The sequence below is a fragment of the Stegostoma tigrinum genome, chromosome 2 (assembly GCF_030684315.1).
Source record: "Stegostoma tigrinum isolate sSteTig4 chromosome 2, sSteTig4.hap1, whole genome shotgun sequence".
NCBI lineage: Eukaryota > Metazoa > Chordata > Chondrichthyes > Orectolobiformes > Stegostomatidae > Stegostoma > Stegostoma tigrinum.
Genome location: NC_081355.1, coordinates 148,497,348 through 148,520,257, shown reverse-complemented (window position 1 = coordinate 148,520,257; position 22,910 = coordinate 148,497,348). Strand labels below are relative to the sequence as shown.

The following is a 22,910-nucleotide window of genomic DNA, read 5'->3' as shown; positions in this document are numbered from 1 at the left end:
TTCATGAGAACAATGTTGCCTATTGAGAAATATAGCAAAAGTGCTTTGGAGAAGACAGATTAGATTCCTTCAAGACTTCCTAGATCATAGACTCATAGAATCCCTACAGTGTGGAAAACAGGCCCTTTGGCCCAACAAGTCCACACCGACCCTTGGAGCATCCCACCCAGACCCATCCCCATAACCCACATAACCTACAGACCCCTGAACACTACGGGCAATTTAGCATGGCCAATCCACCCTAACCTGCACATCTTTGGACTGTGGGAGGAAACTGGAGCACCCGGAGGAAACCCACGCAGACACGGGGAGAATGTGCGAACTCCACACGGACAGTCACCAGGGGGTGGAATTGAACTCGGGTCCAGTAGAGTTCATTAGGACGGAAAGATAGACAAATAAAGTGGGGTGTTAGTGACTTGGGAAATAGATAAGTAAATATGGTTGGGATTTTTGCACTGACTGAGGGTAAATTGGTTGGCTCCAATGATCTGTCCCTGTGTTATGATTTCTGTATTATTCATTATTTCTCAAAATCCGTGTGCCTGCCGTCTTCAACCATCCAACCAAAGACCTCTTCAAAATTACATATGTCAAAACCACTTAATTTACCATATTTTTATTCTTTATTAGGATTTTCGAATTATTGGCTGGACCAGCACTTGTTTACCGCTAGTTGCCCTTGAGACGTGGTGCTGTTTTAGGTACAGAATTGAATGGCTACCCAGGCTATTATTAGGATTCAGAAATTACTGACAGGCCAGATCAAGAAAAATCACAGATCTTTTTCCTTCAAGATTATTAGTGACCTGGACAGGGTTTTTAAACATAATAATCCCCATAATGTTTGTTTTGTATGCTGTGTTGATTTGATTAGCTGAATTTAAATTCCTCTACTACTATGATGGGATTTGAGTACACATCTTCAGATCATTAACCCAGTCCTTAGATTATCAGCCTGTTTACAAAGCCATGACACTGTGCTTCTGATTTACCATCACCTTCCTAAACCTAAGCTTACCTTTGATGAGTTGATTCAATCACAGTGCAGTACTTGGATACAATATATGAACAAGATATAAAGGAAACCTAGATAATAAAATGTGAGGCTGGATGAACACAGCAGGCCCAGCAGCATCTCAGGAGCACAAAAGCTGACGTTTCGGACCTAGACCCTTCATCAGAGCATCTCCAGCATCTGCAGTTCCCATTATCACTGATATAAAGGAAACCTAGTTGTCTGAAGTCCACTACGTGACAGACCATCGTCTTGAATTCTACGCTGTTCTGTCAAATCAGGTTTTCTCCCTCTCTCTCTAGCTCTCTCACACATCCATTCTCTCTGCTGGAGAAGCTGTATAAGGTGCTTTAAATCTCAGGAGGAAGGCAGTCAAGAAGGAGATTTGTACCGCTCCTAGCACTGCAGCTAAATGTTTCAATAATGACTCCAATATTTTTGTCTCCATTAATTCACCTGAACATCTTGAGAATTCTCCATGTCAGGAAGGCTTTCTCACCCTGGATTTAAAATGGCACTTCACCAGCAGAACTGCTTGCTCCCGTTTCATCTTCTTGACCTATCTTGATTTATTACTCTGCTCAACTACACATTCTGTTCTATTACCTTGACGTACTTATGTAAGGCATGATTTGCCTGGATAGTGCACAAAACAATACTTTTCACTTTATGTCGGTTCATGTGACAATAATAAATCAAATCAAAATAAAACTCAAAGTCTATCATTCCATATGGCCACTATTTCATTTGGATCACTTATCATCACCAGAGTGAATTGACTACCGTCTCCTGTGGGGCATCACTAACACAGCGATTAGGGGGATTGGACATTCCATCAACTGCTTATTGTTTCATTGCCCATTACTCTATACTTCAGAACTTTTTCATGCTTCACTTTAGATCCATGCCTTTAATCATGGCAAACTGTTTGAGAATCTGCTTGTGGAAGGTTACATTGGTGCCAGTTAGCAAAGCATTGAGTTGAGTCTAGACTGTTTGTTCTTTCATGGGATGTGAGTGTCACTTGTAAGGCCCTCCAGTTTGTTTCCCATTCCTAATTGCTCTTGAACTGAATGGTTTTCTTGGGCAGTTAAGAGTCAACCACATTGCTATGGGTCTGGAGTCACATGCTGACCAGACCAGGTAAGAACAGCAGATTTCTTTCTCTACATGACATTAGTGAACCAGATGGGTTTTTACAATCATTAATAGCTTCCTGGTCACCATTGCTGAGGATTTCAATTCCACATTTATGAATCAAATTTTCACTTCAACAGCTGCTCTGTTGGGATTTGAACCCATGCCTCAAAAGCATTAGCTTCAGTATCAGCCCACTACACCACAGTATGGCCTATCAGTGCACTTATCATGAAGGCTTTTATTTTCTTTAGATCAAAATAAGAACTTAATTTGTATGGCATCTCTAATGTAATAAACCATCTTAAAGTTTATCAAGAATGTTATCAAACAAATATTGCAACATAAGGAGGCTTTAAGAAAATTGGCCAAAACCCTAGTTCAAGGAATGGGTTTAAAGAAGTGTCACAAAGTAAGAAAGAGAACTAGAAAGGAAGATAGTTTTAGGGAGCAAATTCTAGAGAGTAGAATTCACACAAATAAAAACAGACCCAGTGTCACAGCAATGTAAATCAGGGATGTACAAAATGCAAGAACTGAAAAAGTGATGAAATCTTGGATTTTTATGGGGTAGAGGAGGCTACAGAGAAAAGAAGGTTGCATGGGCTGGAGGATACAGGGATGGGGAGGATTGTAGGGGCTGGTGGATGTTAAATAGATAGGGAGTGTTGTAGGGGCTGGAGGATACAGGGAAAGGTAGAATTGTAGGGGCTGGAGAATTCAGGGATAAGGAGGGTTGGAGACCTGGAGGATACCAGGATGGGGAGGGTTGTAGGCTCTGGAGGAAGTTAAATAGATAGGGAATGTCATAGGGGCTGGAGGATACAGAGATAGGGAAGGTTGTTGGGGCTGGGGAATACAGGGATAAGGAGGGTTGTAGGGGCTGGAGGATACCAGGATGGGGAGGGTTGTAGGCTCTGGAGGAAGTTAAAGAGGTAGGGAGTGTCATAGGTTCTGGAGGATACAGGGATAAGGAGGGTTGTAGGGTCTGAAGGATACAGGGATAGGAAGAGTTGTAGAGGCTAAAGGAGCTTACAGAGATGAGGAGTGTTGTAGGAGCTGGGGGATACAGAGATAGAGAGAAGGTTGAAGCTGGAGGACGTTTCAGAGATAGGGATTTTGTAGGGGCTGGAGGAAGTTATTAGGAAGGTGATGGCCTAGGTGTATTATCACTGGACTGTTAATACCAAGACCCAGATAATGTTCTGGGGACCCGGGTTGAAATCCTGCCGTGGCAGATAGTGAATTTGAATTCAATAAATATCTGGAATTAAGGATCTAATGATGACCGTGAATCCATTGTTGATTGTCGGAAAAACCCATCTGGTTCACTAACGTCCTTTAGGGAAGGAAATTGCCATCCTTACCTGGTCTGGCCTACATGTGACACCAGACCCACAGCAATGTGGTTGACTCTTAACTGTCATCTGGGTAATTAGGGATGGGCAATAAATGATGCCTAGGCAACAACACTCTCATCCCATGAATGAATAAAGGAAAACTAAAGTGTTACAGTGATTGGGAGTTCTGTAGGGGCTGGAGGAGGTTACAGAGATACAGAGGTTGTATATGTTGGAGGAGGTAACAGAGATACAGAGGTTGTAAGTGCTGGAGGAGGTTATAGAGATACAGGGGTTGTATATGTCAGAGGAGGTAACAGAGATACAGAGGTTATATATGTTGGAGGAAGTAACAGAGATACAGAGGTTGTATATGTTGGAGATGGTTACAGAGATACGGAGGTTGTATATGTTGGAGATGATTACAGAGATACAGAGGTTGTATATGTTGGAGGAGGTAACAGAGATACAGAGGTTGTATATGTTGGAGATGGTTACAGAGATACAGAGGTTGTATATGTTGGAGATGATTACAGAGATACAGAGGTTGTATATGTTGGAGATGGTTACAGAGATACAGAGGTTATATATGTTGGAGATGGTTACAGAGATACGGAGGTTGTATATGTTGGAGATGGTTACAGAGATACGGAGGTTATATATGTTGGAGATGGTTACAGAGATACGGAGGTTGTATATGTTGGAGATGGTTACAGAGATACGGAGGTTATATATGTTGGAGATGGTTACAGAGATACGGAGGTTGTATATGTTGGAGGAGGTTACAGAGATACAGAGGTTGTATATGTTGGAGATGGTTACAGAGATACAGAGGTTGTATATGTTGGAGATGGTTACAGAGATACAGAGGTTGTATATGTTGGAGGAGGTTACAGAGATACAGAGGTTGTATATGTTGGAGATGGTTACAGAGATACAGAGGTTGTATATGTTGGAGGAGGTTACAGAAATACAGAGGTTGTATATGTTGGAGATGGTTACAGAGATACAGAGGTTGTATATCTTGGAGGAGGTATCAGAGATACAGAGGTTGTATATGTTGGAGGAGGTTACAGAGATACAGAGGTTGTATATGCCACGGGGGCATTGAAAACCAGGATACGAACTTCAAAATTGAGTTGCAGTCAGCCTGGCAGGCAATGTCACCCACAAGGACAGAGGTGATGGGTGAATTAAATAAGATGGATAAGGTTATCTAGGACAGCATGAAGACAAAGAATAGCATTGGTCTTGGGTTAAATGTCAGCCCTCTGTGTTGACAACTGCAATTATTACAAAGGAACAGGAGCAGGCCATTCAGCTCCTTGAGCCTGCTGACTCATAAAATTAGAGCTGATCTGTGGTCGAACTGTATGTGCCTACCTTGTGCCCTTATCCCCTAACATCATTGCTTAATAAAAATGCATCTACCTCAGATTTAAATTTAACAATTGAAGTAGCATTGACTACCATTTCAGGAAGAGTGCCAAATGCACTCTTCTTTGCATTTGGAGCGCTTTTTAACGTCTCTCCTGAATGGCCTGGGCCCTAATTCTTTGACTATGCCCCTGGTTCTAGATTCTTCAACCAGTTAAAATAGTTTATCTTTATCTACCCTGTCCTTCCCTGTTAATAAGTTGCAGTGCCAGAATCTGCTCACAGTACCCTGAGTGATGTCTGACTAAGGTTTGTATTATTACATGTCATTTGTATGTTCTTTTCCATAAGTGCAAACGAACTGAGTGACTAAATGTCATCGCGAGCCTAGAAGTCACATTAATATGTTGGGTTCACCAATCAAATCTCAATCTTTTGATCACCATCTCAGAAATCTGGAAAACTCAAAAGATACATAAAGAATATCAACAGAATTATCAAATGTTGAAAAAAATCATAAAAACCAAGAGGACCTATCAAGGAGTCAACTAATGAATGAAATATTGCACATATAATGGGGAGAGAATGTCTTTAAGAATTAATTTAGTAATCAAGGCCACTTTTGGTATTGACTAAGATAGTTCTTGCGTTCATAGGCTGGCTTTTCAGATGTAGACCAGCCAGGCGAAGGCTAAATTGCAAGCTGCCTGAGCTGTGAACAATGGAAGAGCCTCAACCCAATGGTAATGTGGCATTAGACAATCTCGACCACATCAGAAATAGGTAGAAACCCTATGGAAACATAACATAGCAGCTCTGAAATTCTGGGATTGAGCAGATTGCAGTAAGCAATGGGTGATAATAACTTATTATATCATATAACTCATCGATGTAGCAGGGGTAGGTGAGGGCCTAGTGCTTTTGTCTCTAGACTATTAATCCAGAGATTCAGGTAATGTTCTGGGGCCCTGGGTTCAAATCCCATCAAGGCAGATGGTGGAATTTGAATTCAATAATAATCTGGAATTAAAAGTCTAATGGTGACCAGGAATCCATTGCTGATTGTCAGGAAAAACCTATCTGATTCATTAATGTCCTTTAGGGAAGGAAATCTACTATTCTTACCTGGTCTGGCCTACATGTGACTCCAGCAATGTGGTTGAGTCTTAGCCACCCTTGGGCAATTAGGGATGAACAATAAATGTTGGCCAAGCCAGTGACACCCAAATCCCATAACTTTTTTTTTTTAAAATCCATTTATCGGACGTGAGCATTGCTGGCTGGCCAGCATTTATTGCCCATTCCTAGTTGCCCTTCAGAAGGTGGTGGAGAGCTGCCTTCTTGAACCGCTGCAGTCCACCTGCTGTGGGTCGACCCACAATGTCCTTAGAGAGGGGATTCCAGCATTCTGACCCAGTGAGAGTGAAGGAACGGCGATGTATTTCCAAGTCAGGATGCTGGGTGGCTTGGAGGGGAACTTGAAGGTGGACGATGTACGCGTATATCCACTGCCCTCGTCCTTCCAGATGGAAGTGGTTGTGGGTTTGGAATGAACAATAAAAGAATCTTAGACAAGGTTAATCAATTAGAAATCCAATAACATTCAATTCTTGAAAAATTATTTCAGGGCTTAGACGTCACTGGCAAGGCCAGCATTTGTTACCTATTCCTAATTGTCCTTGAACAGATTGTCATGTCCGAAGGCAATTATGAGTCAACCACAATATAGTAGCCTGTGTTATATGTAGGCTAGACCAGGTAAGGATGACAGATTTCCACCCCCTAAAGGATATTAGTGAACTGAATGGGTTTTTATGACAATTGACAAAAGACACAGTTAGTGAGGTTAGCTGTATGATTCCAGATAAGGGCAAAAACCAGAAATTACTGGGGAACCTCAGCAGGTCTGGCAGCATCTGTGGAGAAACAGCAGAGTTTTCAGGAGGGTCACTGGACTCGAAATGTTAACTGTTTTCTCCTCACGGATGCTGTCAGACCTGGTGAATTATCCCAGCATTTCCTGTTTTTGTTTCAGATCTCCAATATCCTCAGTTCTTTGTTTCATTCTATAATTCCAGGTTTTATTAAGTTCTGAGTTAAAATGCACGATCTAAGGGTAGTAGGGCAAACTGAGTGCTGTCTACAAGAAGCAAGGATTAACCCGTATCCTAAAGGGAGTGGAGCAGCAGATACATGCAATCACCACCCTCTTGTAAATTTCCCTCCAAGGCATTCAACATCCTGGCTTGGAAATATGTCACCGTTCCTTCATTGTCACTGGGTGAAAATCCAGAAACAGCTTCCTAACAACACAGACTGCAGCAATTCAAGTCTTGTCACCTACAGAAACAGGTAATAAATAAGATGCTCAGGGTTTATTTAAGGTGAGTCTAGATGAATAGGCAATTGAGAAGGGAATAGATGGATATGTTAATAGGCAAAGAAGGAGAAAGTTAATTTTAAGCTCAAACACACGCAGAGGTGGATGGGCTGAATGGCCTGTTCTGTGCCATAAGTTCTATGCAATTCCATATTGAATGATAAGATATGATTTTGATTGCGTAAATGGAATGGACTGATGCCTGTTGTTACATCATTCCTACTGCTACCAGTTTAACTAGATCTTTACGTTAAACTGTGAAAAACACCTGCCCAACTCGGGTGAAAAACCTCACAAATATATGTGAGCAGAGGAATGTGAGGACATTTTGGCTGCCATGAAAGCATGGCAATATGCACAGTTGTCAGGGCAGCGGGGAATTAAGATGTGACAGTATTCCCATGAGCCTGTTGTCCTTGTCTTCCTGGAGACAGAAGGTCACATGTTTTGGGAGAAGCTGCAAAAGCAATTGCGCTGACTTACTGCAGTGAATCCTAAAGGGGGTGCATGATGCCGTCTCATTACGCAGCGGGCAGTGCACCTAGACATTTAGGCTAGTGGATGATGTACCAGTCCAACAGACCGCCCTGCCCTGGATGGTTTGGAGCTTCAGGTGCCACTACAAGTCAGTCCCTGGCCAATATTTACCCCTCTTTTGACATCCTTTACAGACTACTTGGTCATAATCTCATGACTGTTTGTGGGAACTTGCTGTGTGTGAACTGGCTGCCATATTTGTTATATTACAGCAGTGCCTGCACTTCAAAGAAATATTGCACTATGAAAAAAACACTTGTATTGAGACAGGTCCATGTCATACCACTGGAAGATGTGAATATTTCATACACATTGAATTATTTTCAAAGTGTAGTTGTTATTCCATAAGAAAACATAAAAGTCACCATAAAAGCAGTAATGAGATGGACAATCTGATGCATCTGAATATTGCTGGGGTCGTTTGGGTGGAGGAATTGCTAACTTGGAAAATTTCAATGCGCTTTTCCGGATATTTAGACGTGTGGGATTTCCACCATTCTCCCTGTACAGGTAAGACAGGGCCTTGGTTTAATCCCTCTGCTACACATAGAAAAAGGAGCAGATCACTGGTCACCTTGGACTCTACTGAAGGACAATGCCCCGGGATGTGTTACCCCTCCCTGCAAAACTGCAGTCACATCAGGTCATGCAATCATGTTTTCCAGTGGGACTTGAGCACAAAGGGTAAATATGATCTTTTCCTGATCAAACTACTGTGTCACAGAATTGCTACAGTGCTGAATAAGGCCATTTGGCCTATCGTGTCTGTGTTAGTCCTAATACCTAATGCAATCTCCTGTCTTCTCCTCATATCCCTGCTGACTGTTTCTACCTAAATAACCATCCAGTGCTTCCCTGGAAGGCCTTAACTAAAGCTGCCTCCACCACATTTCCACCCAGTGTATTCCACACGCTTACTACTCACTGAGTGATTCAGGTTTGTTTCTCACATCACTCTGGCTTCTTTTGCGCATCATTTTAAATCTGTGTCACCTCATTCTTGTTCTTTCTACAAGCAGCAACAGCTTCGGCCTAACTACAGTGTCCAGCCTGTTCGCAATGTTGGAAACTGCTATCAAATTACCTCTCAGCCTTCTTCTTTGCAAGAACAGTCCGAACTTCTTCGATCTATCCTCGGAACTGAAGCTTCTCATTCTTGGAACCAAGAAATTGCTTCTGCACCCTCTCCAGTTCACATCTTCCCAATAGCATAGCATCCAGACTGCACACATGGGCTTCCAACATGCCTGCCTTATACAAGTTCGACGTCAGCTCCTCGCTCGTGTTGTCTATGCCTCGTTTAAATCCATTACTTTTCTTTGGAAGAGTCATGGATTTTTTTATGCCCATCTAAGAGGGCAGATAATGCTTTGATCTAAGACTACATGCAAAAGACAGCCCCTCTCTGACATGGCAGCACATCCTCAGTACTGTCCTGTGATTGCCAGACTAGATTACATTCTCAAATCTCTGCATTAAAAGCTCCTGAATCAAAAGTGAGAGTGTTCCCTTGCTAACTGCACTGTGGGAAGAACAACACCACACAGAGTGCCACAGCTCACCATCTCGTGATGAAATATAATTAGAGATGGACCATATTTGTTGGACTTCCCAGTCCTACTCAGATCTCCAGTACAATTAAAAGTTGGCAGGAAGAGGCTGTATACCTCTGGTTTAATGGTCTTCAGTGAAAGTTAAAAAATTTCTTGAAGTGAAAACAAACCAATTGCACCAAACTGACACAAAGCGACAACACATTGCATTTAGATAGCACCTCTGAAGTGCTAACAATGTCCAAGGCAAACCTAATCAAACAAAATTTTGCAGCACATCACAAGGCTCTTTGAGCTATCAGGACAGGTAATCTAAAGCTTGTTCAGAGAGGTCGTCTTTAGGAAGCATTTTAAATGTGGCAAGAGAGGCAGGGCAACGAAAGCCTATGGAATGGGAGTGTCGGAAATTAAGATCCTACACACTGAAAGCAGGCTGGAGCAGAGAAAATTGAGCCCCCAAAGAGTGTCAGCTATGGAGGAGGGCAGTGACCAAAAGAGAGTTGCAGTGTAATTGCACTGGGATTGAACCAAAAACAAATTGTGCTCTTTAGAGTTTCTTGCTGAGGGGACTAAGTTTGTCAATGTATGGTAAATGTGACTCAAAATTTAACATTAAACCAGATTGTTAATTGCTTTTAATTCATGCAAGCGAAGTCTTTTCAGTATCAGCACTTTGATGAGTTTTTTTTTATGATGGCTAAAGATACCAAAATATGCTCTCATGCTGCTATTATGTAGACCTAGGTAGAGTGAAAAGTTTTGTTTTACCTGCAGTGCAGGTAGATCATACCGTACAAGGTGCATGAGGGAAATAGAACAGAGCAATGTTACAGCAGCAGAGTTGCTCCATTTTAAGTCCAGATATAATTCAGCCATCCGCACAATTTTCCTGCAGAAATCTTCCACAAACGTTTGACAATTTCTGATTCTATTTTTGGTGCGATGGCTGACTCATTCAACAATTTTTATGCCTGACCAGAGATCACCTTCATATCCAATGCGTCACTGCACCATTTTTGTATCCCTTAGTGTTTTAGAATTGAATGCTAGGTTAATTTTCACTTCCCACTCTTCAAAATGTTTGGTCCTGGCCTCCAGTTGCTGTTTTCCCATTCTTTTCTTCATTTTGATTAGTCCTACAAAAGGAGTGTTTCCAATCGACAATGCCAATGCATTGCCTCACAAACAATAGGGATAGTGGAGTGTAATAAGAGGGATGATACTGAAATTGTGTTCTGTGCTGGGCTCAGGCCATACTCTCTATCTGGATTTGGTTACCAAGATTGCATTCAATCTTTGGATCAAATATAAGCAAGAGCAACAAACTTGACCAGATAGTCTGGGGAATATTCAAGGGGCTTACGCCTTTCAGGCCCAAGTAAACCGAACAATTTGGGGAGGGGGCTGGCTGAGTTATAGAAAACAACATTGAAACTTCATCTGAAGCAAGAGCAGGAAACCACAGGCTCACAGGAACAGTAGTAAGCTATTTTCCAATCTATCCTGTTCTGTGTTCAGTTAGCTCAATGACATTTACTTGATTTGTAACTGGAAGTGCAAATGTGCTTGCCCAATGGTGCCTATCAATCTTAACGTTGAAGTTTCCAACTGACCTTCAATCTCAACAATTTTCATGATGCAGATGGTTCCACACTTCCACATTTATTTTGTGAAAAAAACACTTCCTGATATCACTGTGGAATGACCTTATTCTAATTTTAAAATTGTAGCACATGGCTCAACTGATAGAATACTATTGGGAACAATTGAATGCAGGTCGGGTAATTGGCAGAATTTACATATACTTACATCCATATATATTTTGACAGAGAGGTGTACGGGATAGAGTAAGCAAAAAAAAATTCCTTTTCATCATCTACTTTCTGTTGAAGTGTCTCTCTGATTGTCCCGCACTCAGCATTTCTCACTTTTTGTTCTTATGGTAAGATGGTGATGTATATTGTTATGTCTCACAGTCAGTGCTTCAGTATGTCTTTAAGGGATATGTTCATGATATCATCATTGTATTATAGAATGTGATCTGAGGATATATTACCATTTTACTCGGATTTACTTGAAGCATGACACTAATAAAACTCTTTGACGTGGTATTCGTTACAAACAAGCAACTTATGAAACCTTAGCTTGAGCCTGGACACTGATATGCCTGTGAATGTAATGTGTGTATTAGCCAGCTGTAGTAAACTTCTGTTGACTCTCTCAATACTGTATTAGCCAAGTTTCTTTTTATGAAGAAGAACATAACGATAGCTCCAACAGGTAACTAATTGAGCCAAACAGTTATCTGTGCTGGCCATCTATATAAAAAGACTCCAAGATCTCAGTGGTAGATATTGAAAAACCTAATTGAAGACCAACTGGATAACAGCCCTGGACAGCACAGAAGTCAGAATAGTATTAACATCAGCTTCTATGAGTACAGTTAACCAATACAAATCTGTTGTAAGGGCATTAATCAGCCTGAAGTCAGAATTAATTTCTTTCTGATTAAGCTCAAAGTTTGTTCAAATTGGAAGAAAATTCTAAAAGTGCTAACATAAAGACAAAAGTACTGAAACACAGTAAAACTAAAAGCTGTGGAGTATATTTTCTCCATATCCCTCTTTAACAAAAAAAGAACGATGACATATTCCTTGGAGATGGATGCACAGATGATGCCATAGTAGCAGGGCAGTAATTCCTTTAGGAACTTCCTTTAGGTGCAGCCAACACTAAGGTAAAGTCACCAAATCCCCACTCTCTCATTAGAGAGAGGTGGTTTAACTTGAGTTTCATCACACTTTAGATGAGGAAACAGGTTGAGAAGAAGAGTCCTTCATGATAACCTCAGCTAGTGTGGGAATTAAAACATTTGCTATCTGGTATCACTCTGCTTAGCAAATCAGTTGTTCAACCAACAGAGCTAACAAACCCCTGGCCAACACTATTGCTATAGTCAGTAAAGCCCACCAAACCAACATGATCTGTAACAGAGCTGGTTTACTTCAGCCATCCATATGTTATTGTGATATCTGCAAAGTATTAGGCATCAAGGGACCTTGGGTATGTATGTGCAAGAAATCTGGTTCCAAAAGCCAAGCCAGGCCACAGAGCTAAACTCAGGCAACCAACAAAGTAGTACAATGCCATGACACTGGCAACAAGGTAAGTGTTAAGGAGTGTTACATTGATCCAAACGCATCATTGAGGTTCAGAGTCAATCAAGTGAAAGGCAAATTTCACAAGATGACCAAGTCTGCCATACTGTTAACTAGAAGTCCCTCCCTAAGGGCATTGTGAGTCTACCGATAGCATATCGACTGCAGCAATTCAAGAAGGTAGTTCAGTACCATATTCTCAAAGATAACTAGCGTTGGCAATGAAAGCTGACCCAGCCAGTGACACCCATGTCCCACAAGTAAATAAATTAAAAACACCTTGTCAATGGCATCAGGTGACCAGAAGATTCAACAACCATTAGCATCATGGGAAGGCAGTGACTTAGTCGCAATATCATCAATCTTGTAACCCAGAGGTGCAGGTTAATGGTCCAGGAACATCGGTGTGAATGCAATTAGATCCGGAATTAAACGCTAGTCTAATAGTCACCATGTAACCATCTGGTTCACCAATGGTCTTTAGGGATAGAAATTTCCATCCTTCCCTGGTGCAATTCCAGACCTACAGTGATGTGCTGTTCTCTGAAATGGGTGAATAAGCCACTCATTTCGAGGGCAACCTGGGTTGGGTAATAAATGCTGGTCTTATCAGTAACACCCATGTTCCACAAAAGAAAAGACTCTGTGCATTAGAAGCATATTCATTTCTCCTCCACATAAGCATCAATTAAAGAGATACACAAGAATACTAATTGTCACACACGGGGAAAAAAGCATGTAAAAGGACAGAGATTGCTAACTGACCAGCTTACTTGTCTCACTTGACATTTTTGTTTGTCCTTTTTTATGTTACAGTAATCAGGCACATGAGTCAGAACATAAGGTCAGCGCAAGGAACAGCTCATTCAAATGCTACGATGCTTTCAGAGCTTCCTTATCCTGATGGAAAGATGGTGCTGGAGCCTCCAATACTGGACCGCAGAATCTCCCAAAAGCTAGGTTCGAACATTGCTCTGTCCTTTCTGAAAATATTGGGCATTGCTGTCTATATTGCAAGTGTCAAAAACAGCATGGAGTCACAAATGTTTTTAGGGTGAGGAAGGAGGCCATTCGGCCTGGCGTGCATGCACCCTTATTGAGTGCCAACCTCTTGCCTTTATCACATATCCCTGCATACCAATGCTCCCTTGCATGCCTCAAGGGAACCGACCCCCGCAGTCAATGCTTCACACACAGTCGAGGCAGCTAAACAGATATGTTATTGTTCCTGAGATAGTGCGAACTGCAGATGCTGGAGAATCTGAGATAACAAGGTGTAGAGCTGGATGAACACAGCAGGCCAAGCAGCATCAGAGGAGCAGGAAAGCTGATGTTTTGGGCCTAGACTCTGCTTCAGAAAAGCTTTCTGAAGAAGGGTCTAGGCCCAAAACATCAGCCTTCCTGCTCCTCTGATGCTGCTTCGCCTGCTGTGTTCATCCAGCTCTACACCTTGTTATGTCTGTTATTGTTCCTGCCTCCTATTTGAAGCACTGCAGTACCCCCTCTGTTTAAATTGCCCTCAGCTGATTGGGCCTGCATTGGGGAATTCCCAGCTTGAACTCTTATCCTTTATTCATTCGCTGGATGAGGGTGTTGCTGCCCAGGCAGCATTTATTGCCCCTCCCTAATTGCCCAGAGGGCAGTTAAGAGTCAACCACATTGCTGTGGGTCTGGAGTCACATGTAGGCCAGACCAGGTAATGATTGGCAGTTTCCCTCCCTAAAGCACATTCGTAATCCAGACGGACATTTCCCCAACAATCGCCAATGGATTCACGGTCATCGTTAGATTCTGCCATGGCTGGATTCGAGCCCAAGTCCCCCAAAATGTGATCAGGGTCTCTGGATAAACAGTGCAGGGATAGTACCATTAGGCCATTGCCTCCCTTACTCCGCTGCCTCTCTCTGCTCCTTTAAAAATCTATTCAAAGCCTACCCCCTTAACTGTGCTTTGGGTCAGCTATGCTGATATCTCTTTTGTCGTGATATCTCTCTCTATGTGGCCAAGTATCAAATTCTGTTTGATAAGATTTCCTGTGGAGCAGCTTTCGATGTTTTCATTAATTTGAAGGTGTTTATCAATACAAGCTGTTGTAGTGGAAAAGTTTGTGACAACTGCTGCCACTGCCATTCCAACACTTCAAATCTTAATTTCTTTTTCCATGAAAAATGATGAGGATATTGCAGTATTATTGCTAGCTATTAATCTAGAGGGCCAGGTAATTTTCAGGGGACCTGGGTTCAAACCCTATCACAACAGATGGTGGAATTTGAATTCAATAAACAAAAATCTGGAATCAGGAGTCGAATGATGACCATGCAACCATTATCAATTGTTGGAAAGACACATCTGCTTCACAAAATGTCCTTTTAAGGGAGGAAACTGCCACCCTTACCTGGTCTGGCCTACATGTGACTCCAGGCCAACAGCAATGTGGTTGACCCTTAACCTGTTTGGGCAATTAGGGATGGGCAAAATGTGCTGACCTAGCCAGCGTTGCCCTTATCGTGTGAATGAGTAACAAAAAAAAATGTTTAAAACTTATTTAACAAATGGCACATTGGCAGAAATTCCTTCCAATTCAAAACTGGTTCCCTGCTCCAAACTTCATTCCCTAACTACCTATTCCATCCCACTCCTTGACGACAATCTGGGTTCAAGCCAGCTTCCTAATGACTGCAGAGTCACATTTGACACCCAGACCAGTTTCCAGCTTCATATTCATTCCATTACAGCATTAGCTCGGTTCCTTTTCCCATTACACTGCCCGATAGTTTTCATGTCTCAGTTCATCTGTTGCTAAAATTCTCATTCATGCCTTCCTTACCTCTTGACTGAACATTTCCACACAATTCTGGCAGGTGTCCCACATTCTACCCTCTGTAAGCTTGAGGTCATCCAAAATTCTGCTGCCCATCTTGTTTCCCTATCAGTCCTGTGCTCACTGACTCATGCTGGCTCCTGTTCAAGTAATGTCCTGACTTTAAAACTCTCGCCTTCATTTGCGAATACCTCCTTCAGCATGTCTCTCCCTATCTCTCTAATCTCCTCTAACCCCACAATGTTATCAAACAATGATGTCCTGTTAATTCTGGCCCCTTGCTTTTAATCACTCTGCAAAATTTGTGGCCATGTGTTTAGTTGTCTAAGCCCCAATCTCTGGAATTGTGACCCTTCACACAATTGTCTGTCTATCTCATTTTCATCATTTAAGTTATCCCCTTAAATTACCTCTTCACTAAGCATTTGTCTTAGGCTATCTCTGTGTGACTCAATGTTTTGTTTTGCTTAATAATGTTCTTTGAGTCATAGATTCATTGAGATGTACACTACAGAAACAGGCTTTTTGGATGAACTGGTCCATGTCAACAAGATATCCTAAATTAATCTGGTCCCATTTGCCAGAATTCAGCCCATATCCCTCTAAACCCTTAAAGTCATATATCCATCCAGATACCATTTAAATGTTGTCATTGTTCCAGGCTCTACAATCTTCTCTGGCAGCTCATTCCATACATGCACCACCTTCTGCATGAAAATGCAGGTCCTTTTTAAAACTTTCCTCTTTCACCTTAGACCTATGCCCTCTAGCTTTGGACTCCCCTACCCTACAAAAAAGACCTTGGTTGTTCACCCTATGCATGCCCTTCATAATTTTATAAACCTCTATAAAGTCATCCCTCAGTCTCCGATGCTCAGGGAAAATAGCTCCAGTCTATTCAGCCTCTCCCTATAGTTCAAACCCTCCAGTCCCTGAAACATCCTTGTAAACCTTTTCTGAACCCTTTCAAGTTTCACGTCTTTCCCAGGCTAAGGTGGCCAGAATTGAACAGAGTATTCCAAAAGTGCCCTAACCAATGTCCCATGCAGTTGTTGGGAAGCTGTTTGGGATATTCCAATACATTAAGGCGCTATATTGATACAAGTTGTTGTCATTGTTTTATGACATTAAATGCATGATGGCGATGCAGTTTGCCTTTGAGATTAGGGTGAAGCAGTGTCCATTTCACATCGGCCTTTAACGTTTCAGGGTAAATCCAAACGCTGGGGCCAATGTGATCCCACTAATTCAAAGTGAAATGAAACTGTTTGGAAGAAGGGTCCTAATGCTGCTTGATAATGCAGTGTAAAGGGTAAATCCACTGGACAGTGTGAAAGTAAGTGTGAAAGTGTCCAAGTATAAATCTACTGTTGTTTGGAGAGGGCCACTGCGGCAGCAAGACAGGGTCATAAAGGTGGGACAACCTATTATAGTCATAGCCATAGAGTCATACAGCACAGAAACAGACGCTTTGGTCCAACCCATCCATGCCAACTGGGTTTCCTAAACTGAGCCAGTCCCTTTTGCCTGCATTTGCCTGGTACAACTCAACAAGTGGCCATTTGGTCCATCAAAAAATGGAAGCTCTTTCTATACCAATCCAGTGAGTTCCACTGTCCCACTCTTTCCCCATTGCCCTGCAAAGTTTGCTCCTTCACTGTCTGTTGGATCAGTTTGATTATTCTGAAAAGATTTTCCCTTTTTATCACCTCAGGTTCTTCTGCCAATTATCTGAAATATATGCTATCTCTAGAAATAATTTCCCCTCATTTATACAACTAAACCCTTTGTAGTTTAAACATTTCGATTTAGACTTCTGTAAACCTCAGCTCTAAAGACAACAACCCCTCCTGTTTATCCACTGTTAACCTATATTCCAGTAAATAGTTTTTCAGAGAAGTCTTAATAAAACTATACAAGGCACTGGTCAGACCATAGCTGGAATACTGTGAACAGTTCTGTTCCCTTATCTAAGGTATGCTTGCTTGCATTGGAGTCAGTCCAGATGACATTCACCAAGCTAATCCTGGGTATAGAAGGATTTTCTTATGGGGAGAGATTGAATAGGTTGAATTTGTCTTTGTTGGAGTTTAGGAGAATAAGAGATCTTACTGAAACAAATAAGATTCTTAGAGGAAATAAAGCAAAGAACTGTGAATGCCGGAGATCTCAAACAAACATAGGCAGAAAGTGCTGGAGAAATTCAATAGGGTCTTTAACAAGGATATGGGGCGCGTGCAGGAAATTGGAATTAGTGCACTTTTGGTGATAGTTATGTTAGTGCAGAATTGATGAGCCGAAGGGCCTTTTCTGCACTATATGTATTTATGAGTTTAAGTCTGACAGCATCTGTAAACAAAAAAGTGCATTAATGTTTAGAGTTCAGTGACCCATCTTTAGAACCAACAGCAACTAGGAGAAGGTGGTATTTATGCAGATGACATGGGTTTAGAGGGGACTTGACAGGGTAGAGGCAGAAATGTTGTTTCCCCTTGTGGGGGGAGTCTAGGACCAGAGGTCACAATCTCCAAATAAGACATCACACATTTAAGATAGAGATGAATTTCTTCTCTTAGGGGGCAGTGAATCTGTGGAAGTCTTTACGACCAGAGGGCTGTCATGTCTGGGTGACTAAGTATATTCAAGGCTAAGACAGATTTTTAATCAGTAAAGGAATCAAAGTATATTGGGAAAAGGCAGGAAAGTGAAGCTGAGGGTTATCAGATCAGCCATGATCTAATTGAATGGTGGTACAGATTCAATGGGCTGAATGGCCTACTTCTGCTCTTACAATTTATGGTCTAACCACTTGAAAGCTTTCACATTCTTTTTAAAAGCTGACATCCAGAATTAGTCAGAATTCTCAATATACAATAGCATTTTCTATGGGTTTAGTAGAACTCCATAACTTCTGAACTTTGGCTGTTCTATTTATAAGGTCCTGGATCCCATATATTTTGCCAATTGCCTTTGTTAACCTCTCCTGCTGCCTTCGTATATTTGTGCACAGTCAAGCTCAGAATTTGCTCTTCCTGCAGCTCTTTTGGAATGTCTTTCACAACCAAAGTGTTTTACAGCCAACGTAGTACTTACAAAATGCCATTATCATCACAGTGTAGAAAGCAAACAACCGAAACTCCTGTACAGCAAGATCCCACCAATAAAAGACGATGTTGGTCAGATAATTTGTTCTGATCGTGTTGATAGTGGGATTAATACTGGCCAGGTCACTGGGCAGAACACATCAGCTCTTTTTTGAAATAGTGGGATCGCACCTTTCACATCCACATGAGATGAGGGGCTCAGTTTAAAGCCTCATTCACAATCACTTTCAGAATGTATGTGCAAACAGGAAGAGATTTCAAACAAAATTCAACCTCAGAGGAGATCTGTCCCCATGGGAAACAGAAACTCACCAATGCACTGTACACCTAGCTATATTCCTCGCTCTAACCCCACCTCAATCCTCACATCACCAATACTCCATCAATCTCCCCATCTTTCTGCCTATTTCAGTACCTTGGACAGATAAAGTGTATGTCTGTGTGTGTGGACATGTGTCCATGTGTGTGTGTGTGTGTAAGTATGCATAGAATCATAGAATCCCTACAGCATGGAAGCAGACAATTCAGCCCATCAAGGCCACAGCGACCCTCCAAAAGCATCCCATAGCCCCACTCCCGCAACCACCTACCCTATCACTTTAACCCTGCATGAGCCATGGTGAACTCAATCCTGGAAACAATGTACAATTTAGCATGGCCAATCCATCTAACCTGCATGTCTTTGGACTGTAGGAGGAAACCCACACAGATATAAAGAGAATGTGCAAACTCTACACAGTCAGTCACCTGAGGCTGGAATCAAACCCAGATCCCTGGTGCTGTGAAGCAGCAGTGCTGACCACTGAGCCACCGTGCCATCCCTATGTATGCATGGATGTGAATGTATATGGGTGTGTGTACATGGATGTGTTTGTGCATTTGGGTGTTCATGCATGTGTTTATATGTGTGTGAGTTTATGTGTGGGTGTGCATATGTGTGTATATGTGTGGGTGTATGGCTGCGTATGTGTAGGGGTGAGTATATTTGTGGATGTGTGTGCATGTGCGTTTGTATGTGCGTGGGATCCATGTTGGTCTATGCACATGTTTATAGGTGCATGTGTGTAGTGGTGTGTGTGTAGATGTGGGGGTGGATATTTGTGAGTGTTTATCTGTGTTTATATTTGTGTGTATGGGCACCTAAGTATGAATCCACCACGGCTCCCACTCAATGTAAAAAGTAGTTTAGAAAGAAGCAATCGAGCTGCTAATCCAATGACTGAAGCAATGATAGCCCTGCTGTCCCTCTAAACCAGGATCAACCCTACTACCCCCACACAAGTCAGACCCACGCACCCCCGTACATTCTGGCAATATATCTGCAGAGACACTTGCTCGGTATAGGAGCAGCGACAGGGCACTGATCTACCAGCGCACCTCGATTTTCCTACCTACTTCGATCTGCCTTGAGCTGCGCTCGATCTGAAATATCGCAGAACATGGCAACAGGCCCCCGGGGGAGTTGTGTGAGTTATTGCACACACAGGCACAGCCCCCATCAAAGGGCGAGTTTTTTTTTATCGGCTCGCAATCCCTGCCTTTTAATATATTGAGAGGAATCGCTGACTTGGATTTCAATTTCCAGGCACAGGTTACAGACTCGATCTCTCTTTCTGTGCTCCGAGGAAAACTCAGGAGCTGAGCTCAAGTCGCCGCCTTTCTCCTCATCTGTTTTTGCAAACGCTCAACAAGTCGCCATCGATTTGTTTAAAAACCAGGATGTGCACCGGTCCAGGGCATATTTATTCTGATTTTCACAACTCTATTTAGGACTTTAACAATCAGACAGGGTTAGACTGGAACGTGTTTTTATTATCATGATTTAATGTTTTTATTTTATGTTTTTACTGGCAGAGAGCTGAAAACACCTTTTGCCACCCACCTGCTCTCAAACAGGTAAACAACCCTCAACACGCCCCAGCTTCAGCTTCTCCCCAGTGGTGTTTACACACCCTTTTATTTATTTTTAATCACACTTTTCTTCCCCTAACCTCTTCCACTCCACTGCCCATTTCCACCCCCATAACATCAGAACATCCACATTCCCTGTAATGTCAGAAAATTCACATTCCCTGTAATGTCAGAAAATCCACATTCCCTGTAATATCAGAACATCCAAATTCCCTGTAATGTCAGATTCACATTCCCTGTAATATCAGAACATCCACATTCCCTGTAATATCAGAACATCCACATTCCCTGTAATATCAGAAGGCTCAGCTGCCGTGCCATCGCCGCAGAGATTTCGAACAGTTTTGGGGACGGGTATCGATTATAATCTCACCCTCCTCAAGCCGGGGTAAGTGTTGCTTTGGCAAGCCTCAGCAGGAGAGTTCAATCCCTGAACTGCTGTGCACCAGCTGTAGTATAACTCTGCGCTGAAGTACAGAAGGAGAGAGGCCGCTATTCCTCCCAGATACTTTGGAGTGAAGCGAGCAAAGCAGGCGCTTTACCTGACCGAGGGCGAAGGGGCTGGAGAGGGGTGGTGGAGATATGCCACAATATCAGGGCGGATGGGGGTGGGGTAGGGAGAATCCTGAGGTATTTGAGGGTGAAGGAAACACTAACTACCCCTTCACACATAATGCCATGTAGTGTGCTCAACTCTGAAGCAGGAATCCACAGTTCAAACAAAGGAAAATTAAAGCACTGGCAAAGCTGTTTTGTAGATCACACATTTCAGCTCAGACGTGTCCGGCTAGACTGCTACTTCGGCCAGTCAACGCTCTGGCTGAAACCTTTGCATCATCCTTGGGTTTCAGGCTCCTCACGCTCATTTCTGAGCCTCTTAAGATTTTCCATTGTTTTGTTCTTGTTAAGATTTTTCTGCGCTACGAGTCTTCCAGTCTTTTTTTTTGGTTGTTTTAATTAGTTTCGTTTTTGTTTATTTTAGCTCCATGCGGGAAACTAACTGTCCTTACAAGACTGGAGAGTCAATGGCACATTTACATTAATTGCCGAGAAAAGTACTGAGGGAGGGGAAGGGATGACAATGAGATTCTAAAATAATGTTGGGATGTTACCTCGAGCTGCAAGGTACAAATGGAAATCCATTCGCCAGTAACTTTCAGGAAAGGAATCGGATATGTACTTTAAAAGGAAATATATAGCGAACGTCTACAGGAAATATATCGAAATATACAATGCAGATTTATGGAGAGAAAGCTGAAGGAGGTGGGTTGGATAAGGATTAACTGTCAAGTCGTTAAAGAGCTAGAACAGGATAGGTGGGCAGAGTGGTCTGTGATGGACAAAAGGCTGAGTTCAGACGGGACTGTCTAGAAGTCGAAGATACAAAGGTGGTCCTACCTTGTGAGTTGCGGGGAAAGCCTGGAACCCACAGGAAATACATAACAGATCCCACCGCCCATGTTGCATTAAAGTAAACAAATCGCTCAAGCCCGGCCCAGGTATTAAAAAGCACCAGGCACGCACACACATAGACAGGGAGAGAGAGGCAAAACAACCCCCTGACATGTTTATTTTCACAGCTGCTTGTTATATTCAAAAGCTGGTCCCTTTGCATCCTCTTGTCATTTCTGTGATTTGCAATTTCTACCGCTCTTGACAACAACAGCGACACAAAAGTACACAAAGTGCAGGAGAGGTTCTCGAACTTTCGTTCACCCTGAAAGTACAAACCCCCCACCCCTAGATCTGGGCTTTCCTAAACATTGTTAAATACACCAGCAATCCCTGACAAGACAACGAAGCGGCACTTACACGCCAAGTTTCTCTCTAGCTGATTCCAAGTCTGCGGTGTATCCAACAGACAGGGGCTGTGCAGTAAAATTCCTCACATGTGTCAGTAAGTCCACTATTGTCACCATGTCTGCCTTTAGACTCCCCTGTTGAACAACTCAACTCGTTCCATCTTCGAGTGTTTCTCTTTTATAGTGTAGAAGTCTCTCTGTCACACACAGTGAAATCGCACAGGTCCTTGTCCAGTTTAGGTGTTCAAATATTTCAAACCTTCCCTTCCTTTTGTTTGTTTGTTTTTTTTTCCCCTCTCTGTCTTGTTGTTTGTTGTTGAAGAATAAAAGTTAAGGTTCCGAGCAGCGGGGCTGCAGTATATAGGAAGATGCTTTGGGATGTGGATCGGCGCGTTTGATGGACGGTGACACATGCAGCCCTCAGCTCACAAAGAGGCGTTGCCTGCACTGATTCCTGCCCGTCCTTCCAACGCCCAGTGTTCAGCTATTGCCATCCTCAGCTCACAAGCTGCCAAGCCACGGCGCGCACACACACACACACACACACGCTCAAGGAGAGAGGGACGGAGAGAGCTGGGCACGGGAGAGAGTGAGTTGATCGATTACAGGGCACGCATCCCACGCCGCTGTATGAGCTCCAGACCACAAACCAGCGCTTTGCTTCTTAAAAAAAACACTAAAAAAAACTCGAGAGTGTTGTTTGGGACGGTTTGTAGTGTATCTGGACAACGGAGTAACAGAGGGAGAGAGCGAAGTAGAGATTGATGGGTGA

At 42.5% G+C, this 22,910-nt stretch overlaps 1 protein-coding gene across 8 annotated transcripts in view; it reads right to left on the bottom strand.

Moving 5' to 3' along the window:
- Nucleotides 1-22,596, bottom strand: part of scn5lab (sodium channel, voltage gated, type V-like, alpha b) — a 432,064-nt gene extending 409,468 nt beyond the window's left edge. For 7 of the 8 annotated variants that reach the window (XM_059640055.1, XM_059640086.1, XM_059640082.1 and 4 more), the window contains exon 1: nt 22,149-22,596. The gene's annotated coding sequence lies outside the window, so the exon portion shown is untranslated. Of the gene's footprint in view, nt 1-19,816; nt 19,853-22,148 lie in introns of those variants that run through there. The other variant, XM_059640066.1, reaches the window with a different exon arrangement.
- Nucleotides 22,597-22,910: the final 314 nt, after the last annotated feature.